Source organism: Camelus bactrianus, chromosome X (genome assembly GCF_048773025.1).
Source record: "Camelus bactrianus isolate YW-2024 breed Bactrian camel chromosome X, ASM4877302v1, whole genome shotgun sequence".
NCBI lineage: Eukaryota > Metazoa > Chordata > Mammalia > Artiodactyla > Camelidae > Camelus > Camelus bactrianus.
Genome location: NC_133575.1, coordinates 88,689,774 through 88,697,815, shown reverse-complemented (window position 1 = coordinate 88,697,815; position 8,042 = coordinate 88,689,774). Strand labels below are relative to the sequence as shown.

The 8,042-nt window shown below is 37.8% G+C and overlaps 1 pseudogene; it reads left to right on the top strand.

The window, feature by feature from the left end:
- The first annotated feature begins 6,602 nt into the window (after positions 1-6,602).
- Positions 6,603-7,359, top strand: LOC105079083 (dnaJ homolog subfamily B member 6-like; annotated as a pseudogene).
- The last annotated feature ends 683 nt before the right edge of the window (positions 7,360-8,042 follow it).

Genomic DNA, 8,042 nt, shown 5'->3' with positions numbered 1-8,042 from the left:
GTGATTCTCAAACCTTGGTTGCACATAATCCCCTGGGGAGTTCTTAAAAGATATCCAATGCTTGTGTAACAATATAGATCAAATCAATCAGAAAAAAGAGAGGTGGCCCATCTAGAAATCGCCTTTTTAAAAGCTCCCCAGGTGGTTCTAATATGCAACAAAAGGTGAAAAACACTGCTCTAGGCTAAAATAAAATTGCATTTCTATATATTAATTACAACTATGTTGAAAGCATAGTAACAAACATGTAATTTACATATTCATATGAAAATAAAATAGTGCCATCATATCCATTGGTTTAAACAAGTAAATGAGGGAATATCGTCTAGGAAATAATTTCAAAATTCTTTACTATTTTTAATCAGTGTGGATAAAGAAATTACCAGCTCTTACATCTTACAATACGTTAGCTCTCTATTTTCATTTTGCAAAATTAAATTATGAGTTAAATTTCTCTCCATTTCTGTTTTTAAAATACTGGTTTGGACTGAGATGATCTAATAGCAAATGTAAAGGTCAGCTATATTACACAAAGCTCATACGAATCTAGAGCAGTGGTTTGGTTCTCAAATTCCTCAGGCCTTAGAATCATCTGGAAGATTTACTTAAACCAGATCGCTGAACCCCAGCTCCAGAGTTTCTGATTCAGTAGGTCTGAGGTAGAGCCCCATAATTTGCATTTTGGACAGATTCTGAGGTGATGCTGATGCTGCTGTTCCAGAGACCACACTTTGAGAACCACTGTTTCAGAGTAACAGCTCATAACAGATGTTTGATAAATATTTGATCAATTTGAGTCAAATGGTGTTTTGAGGGTATAGAACCCAAAGCACATTTCAATATGTATAAGAATAAACTATATTTTCATCAGGTTACTATTTTTCAAGGTCTTGCTCATGAATCACTATGTAAAACTCACTTTAAGTAGCTGTTTAAAATGCAGCTCCCTGGGTTCCATAAAAGACCAATCTAAATAGAATGTCTCTTGGTGTGGCCCAAGAGCCTGAATTTTTAACAAAATCCCTGGGCATTTCTTGCACACATTAAAATTTGAGAACTAATGCTTTACTTTCTTACACTATTCTTTCTTTCTGAAATGCAGTTTCTCTCCATCTCTACAAAAATCCTGTCCCCTTCTTCAAAGCACAGTTCAAATATAAATTATTTTGAAGCAGTCTCCTCTGATTTCATAATTACCACATTCAACAGAAAGAGTACAGGGAACTGTTGGATGCTCTGGGATAGGGTAGTGAGGCAGCTGAAACAGAGGTGTAGGATTGGCTCTGGGTTTTACACAGAGGTTATACACCTAAGTTTATGAACATGAATGGGAAGCTACAGGAGTTTTACGGAGGATACATATAAAATTACTTAACAGTGAATCCCTTGGTCAATATAGTTATATTTGAGGCAGAGGTATGGGGGGCATGCATGGATAGTAGAGAAGACATGGAGGAGAAAAGGAGACAGAATGGCTGCACATTGGATAACTTCAAGTGTGCATTAGGGGAAATGGATAATAACATTCACTGAGGGGCCTTTCCTTACCCAAGAGGAGAACAAAATAGGCAACCACCTTACTCAGTTGGTCTTGAGCCTATCATGGGGAATGAACAACATGAAGGAGTTAGATCAGGTAGTTGGCAATGGCATCCAAGAGGGCTGAGGGTTAAGTGTGGAGCTAATAAGTGACAGAGTTAGAAGTTGAACTCAAGAATTTCTTTAACGTCTATGGTAATTTTCTCTAAGTATGGTACCTGTCTTCCTGATCAGAATCTGCATTTCTTGCAAGCTCTCCAGATGATTTTGGTAAACACTAAATTTTAAAAACTACTAATCTACTGTACTGGAAATGTATGGAAAAGTATGATGATTATCTAAACTTGGACAAATCCTTGTAGCCTCCTCCCACTCAGCAGCTAGTAGAAATTATGCAAACCAATGTAATACATAAAAACAGATGATACATATTTGGAAAAACAAAGAGGACCTTGAGGACTGGTATTAGGCACTTTCTTCTTTTCATTCTCAACAGTTTATGTAAGATAATCATCCAGGCCATCAACTAATACTTACTGAATGCTTTTGATATATTTGCTACCACAGGATAATGTTGTTTGTAATTTGTTGTCTTAAATATCTCTCACAATTAAAGAAAAGAATTGCTAAGACATTGCTTTTGTTTTTTTTCCTATAAAGAGCTAGAACCACAGACCAGGACTTAGAGATCATTTAATCCAAACATCTAATTTTAGAGACATGGAACTGATTGAAGCCCAGAGAGATCAAAAATTAATTTGTTCCAAGTCCCTAAACTATTGAGAGACACAGCCAGTGACTAGATTTCTGGTCTCCTGTCAGTCTTGTGCTCGTTTTTTAAAAGTGTCAAGATTTAGTGAATATTCTAGCAGCCCAAGTCTGTGGAAGTGTCAAACTCGCTGACTTCAGTGCCATTTACTTTTATACATAGTAGTGCTGGGATGGGGGTGTGGCTGCAGAAATTCACATCAATGTATATTTTGCAAAGCCTTCATGTAAAAGTTAAAAATAGGAAATGCTATAGCAAACATTTTGCCGTATAAGAGTATGTGTTCTCTAGGTATAAAATTTTATCACCTCACCATCAAAAATTGATTGCTAGATTATCTTGCTAGCTAAAACAAACCATTAAGTGTAGTAGATTAGTACACTCTCCAGGTGATATTTATTCTCTTCATTTGACAATTGACTGGTCACACCTGCTTTCTTTTCCATAACATGTACATGGAATTATCAAGAAAAAGGCCTACCAGACATTCAGTTAGCCCAGCTGTCACACATCTGTTGCTGTCTCTATAAATGTACCAATTTGCTGGTAATTACTCCTCTGATAACAATCAAAAACTTCACACCTTTTTTTTTTTTTTTTACTGTGATGATCTCTTCTTCCATCAGAACTGTCTCAATGACTTTGTAATCCAAAGATTCCAGAACATGTTATCCAACAATTTCTGATCCTCCAAATGGGCTGGCAAATAAGTCTGGCACCCACGTAGCGATTTGAAAGCTTACAGATGTCTCAGTGTATTCCATTGAGTTTCAAAACAAGAACCTAGACTAGCTAACAAAAGTCTAAAGCCATTATTTTACTCCAAACATGACTATAAACTTGCTATGAGAGTGTAAGTAACTGCATTATTTTGTCCTAAGTTTTCCGATCTGTAGTATGTGCAGGAAGACTGACTTATCCATTACACTTTACAAATCTTTTTGGAGTTTAGTTCATGTTTGCTGTGTTCTCAAGGTTTGTGCCCCACCCCCCACCAAATTCATATGTTGAAAACCTAATGCCCAAGGTGATGGTATTAGGAGAAAGGGTTTGGGGGTGATTAAGTCATGAAAGCCGAGCCTTCATGGATGGAATTAGTTCCCTTCTAAGAGGCCCCAGAAAGCTAGCTCACTCCTTTTACTATGCGAGAAGTCTGAAGCCCAGAAGAGGGCCCCCACCCGACCATGCTGGCATTCTGATCTGGGTCATCCAGTCTCCAGAACTGTGAGAAGTAAGTTTTTTGTTTGTTTGTTTTCTTTTTAATTGAAGTATAGTCAGTTACAATGCATATAGCACAGGGAACTATATTCAATATCTTATTATAACCTTTAATGAAAAGGAATATGAAAAAGAAATGTTTGTTGTTTAAAAGCTGCCCAGTATATAGTATTTTGTTATAACAGCTGAAACTAACAGACAATGATATATAAATTTCCTCGGGCATCAACTATGTTGTGGTAATAGCTTCTTTTGGAAATCTGAAATTTATAAATCTACTAGGACAGCTGTTTTTCTTAATAAATTAAGTAATAAATACTACCACTTATTTATAGAGCACTAGATTATTTAAAAGAGTTTCAACCATAATGCATTAATTTAAGTACCTACTATGTGCCAGACATTGTGCTAGGTGCTAGAACTATAAAAATGACTAAAACCCAGTCCCTTGCTTTTGGAGTCTGAAGCGGCCCTATATAATCTCTTTCCTGCTCAAGTTCTCAGCCAGTTGAGATGTAGGACATAGCAGTAAGGTAGATAGGTACCAATATAAACTTTATATCTCATAAAACTGATATTCAAGAATATGTTATTTCTAAGGCCAGGTGGGTTTCATAACCAGAATTAATTATAAACTTAAACATGTACCAGGATTAGACCTAAAAAATGGAGCCAGTCCCCAAAGAACAGCACAGGGTACATGCTCCCTGCAGGCAGATGCTCCCAAGGAAGTAGGAGCCAGGAAAGGGCTGCACTACACGTGCTTAATCTCTGCGTCCGAAGTCACTGATCAAATAATGTAGTCCTCTCTCATTCCCAGTTAAGAATGAATAAAGAAATAGATAGAGGCCAGGTGTATTATATTAAAGAATATCTTTCCACGTAGAAGGAAACATCAGGAGTAAAGAGGAACCAGTCCCCCACCCCAACACCTGCCCCCTGCCCTCAAGGACCTCCTCTCTTTGATATTCACAGAAACCCTGAAAGGTAAACAAGAAGTAATTATTTTATATGCTTCATGTAAGAGGAAGCTGAGATCTGGAAAAGTCACATAGCTAGGTTGAAATCAAGAGAATAATATCTCAATTCTTTATGGCTTGGATTTGGATATTGTTACCAATAAAATCCGATCATGGACTTGTCTACACAATGCTACATTCTTTTGCAAGGGAAACATAGTCACAAAAACATCTGGAATCAAAGCTTAGCTAAGATTTTGACCAAAGCATCTATCATCTTGTGTATAGATGGGGTTATTTGCAAATTTGAATCTTCTACCTAAGAACAGATAAGCTTTAAAAAATTGAATGACACTCTAGTAAAGTTTTTATAGGGAAAGCAGCCAGGCAAAGGTGAGACAAACAAGTAAGATGAAAGAAAACCAGGCAGTTATCCAATGCTCAATATGAGAAAAAGAATGCCTAATCTGGTCAGCTGGCACTGTGTTTCTATGAGAGTTGTAAGAGTCACTAATACTTGAGATTCTGACATTTTTAGGTTCTGGCTAAGCACTATTTATGTGCACTATCATTTAATTTTTACAACAAATGTACAAAGAACTTTTATCTTTCTTTTCAGATGGGAAAACAGATTTATTTAGATCAAGTGACTTATCTGTTTTTCACATAATTACTAATATATGGTAGTGTAAGGATCTGAACTTAAGACTTCTGACTCGAGAGCCCATGTCCTTAACCAGTACATTAAGAGCAGAAAGTGAGTTACCTCTGGATGCCGCACATTCCAGCAAGGGACAATTAAATAGATCTAAGATAGCCACTTTATTTTCAAGCTTGTAATACAGTTAGATACACATCACACAAGCATTAAAAAGGCTGAAAAAATGTTGACAGTGCACAAGTGAGCACAAAGGAACATACTAATAAGTGCATGAACTCTGAGAGGAGCTGGAACGAAAAAGTGATCAGAGCAAGAGAGAAGCTGACAAGCCCGTGCTGAGCTATTTAAAGATGGGATAGCCTGCTTCAGGAAGTAGTCAATCCTCATCATGGGAGGGGTGTCCCACACAGGTTTGATGGACAAACACGTGGTAGATCAATTTGGGTTGTTTTGAATAGCTTCTAAAGTCCCATCAACCCTGAGAGTCTGTGATTTAGTCAACTTACTTTGAATAGCCACCATGTGCCTAGTACTAGGATAAGCTCTTTTCACAAAGAGAAATAAGACACACCCTCAAGGAGCCCACAGTCTAATGCGGCAGTTAGCACAACCCAGAAACATAGACTGAAGCACAGTAAGTGTGCATATGGCGTGGGAGCAAGAAGACCTACGCCTAACTCGAATTGGGAAGAGGGATTAAAAAGGGAAATTGGACATTTCTTAGAGGTAATGCCTAAACTAACCCTTGAAGGAAGAGTAAAATTTAGCCAGGTGTTCCAGTTATCTATCGCAGTGTCACAAACTATCTCTAAAACTTAAAACAATAGGTATTTATTCATAATCTGGGTACCCACTTAGCAGCTGGGCTGATTGGTAGAATACAATACAGTTTCATTCACATGCCTGGTGCCTTGGAGGAGATGGCCTTAAAGATGGGTCTCAGCTAGAACCCTCTCTCCCTCTCCACAAGATTCACCCAGCAGAGTAGGTGGATTCTTACAAAGTGACCCTGAGCTCCAGGAATGGGTGCCCTAAGTGACCAAGATGGAGGCTGCAAGGCTTCTTACAGCTTAGCCTCAGAAGTCAGGCGGTATCACGTCCAACATAATCTATTGGTTACACACATGGGCCGGTGTGGGTGGGGACACACAATTGTGTAAATACTCGGAAGGTGTGGTTTATTGGAGGCTTGCATATAGTCTGGTTACCATGTCAGGCTAAGATGTTTGGGAGACTGGGAGTGTACAATTTTCAGCTAGATGGGATATCATGCACAAAGACCAAGGCATCTGAGAATAAGTCCTGAGAAACACTGGCATGGCGGTGCATGAGCCAAGGGATGACCCGGGCCACGCCCTATTTCTCCGCCTTCCAGGCATCGGCTCCTGCATCCTAGGTCCCACATAGATGACCCTAAAACCAGAAATGAGGGATCGTTTCAACAGCCTATCAAAACATGGTGGACTACTATGATGTTCTAGGTGTGCAGAGACATGCCTCAGCCCTTTAAGGCTATTAAAAAAGCATATCAGAAACTGGCGCTGAAGTGGCAACCAGATAAAAATCCTGAAAATAAAAACTAAGCAGAGAGAACATTCAAACCCTGAGAATAAAGAATAAGCAGAGAGAAAGTACAGACAAGTAGCTGAGGTGTACGAGGTGTTATCAGATGCTAAAAAACAGAACATCTATGACAAATATACCAAAGAAAGGTTAAATGGTGAAGGTTAAAGTGGAAGTCATTTTAACAATCCGTTTCAGTTTGGCTTTACATTCCACAACCCAGATGACGTCTTCGGGGGATTTTTCGGTGGAAGGGATCCGTTTTCATTCGACTTCTTCAAAGACCCTCTTGAGGACTTTTTTTGGAATTGAGGAGCCCCAGTGGAAGCAGAAGGTGAGGCACAGGGTCTTTTTCTCTACCTTCAGTGGATTTCCATCTTTTGCAGGGAGATGTGCTTCTTTGATACAGGATTTACCTCCTTCGGCTCACTAAATCACAGAGTCTCACTTCATTCTCTTCCATGTCATTTGGTGGTAGTTGGATGGGCAACTTCAAATCTTTATCAACTTCTGAAATTGTTAATGGCAGAAAAATCACTACCAAGAGTATCGTCGAGAATGGTCAAGATAGAGCAGAAGTTGAAGATGACCATTTAAAGTCGTTAAGGATAAATGATAAGGAGCAGCTGCTATGCTTGGATAACAAGTAATTCAACGCATGCATTTAACAGAAATGTTAACTGTAACAAGTTCCATTTGGGGGTTAACAGGACTTTTTTTGAAGATGTCAAATGAACTCAACTTTCAGTATAACTGTACCTGAAGTATTTATAAACAGCTCATCCTAGCCACTGTTGGTTATAGACTTTGAGTTTATTGTCAGGAACACATAATAGGACCATTTTTTGGTCTTTAAAATTGTTGTTCATCTCTGCATGCACTTTGCTTTAGTATTAAAAGTAATCCAGGGTGGCTGTGACTCTTTCCTACACAAACACTAGCACAGACCTGCTTTTCTATTGTGTTTGAAATGTGAGCCACGTAGTGAAAGCCTGCTGTGAAGACTGCTAGGATAAATCTTCCTTAAAATATATATATTTTTTTAGTATTTAGTACTGAAATATATTAATGCACTAATGGTAATGCATTTCTCATTTAATTAATATAAACAGGATTTTTCTAGTTGTGCATGAATGCTGGCAACTTAGTAAGTTTTGATAATTGTTTATTTTATTGAAGTGTAGTTTACTTACAATATTATATTAGTTTTGTGTGTAAAATATAGTGATTGGTATTTTTATATATTATATTCCATATAAATGTATTATAAAATAATGCCTGTATACTCTTATTGTACATTACATCATTGTATCTTGTTTATTTTGTACCTAGT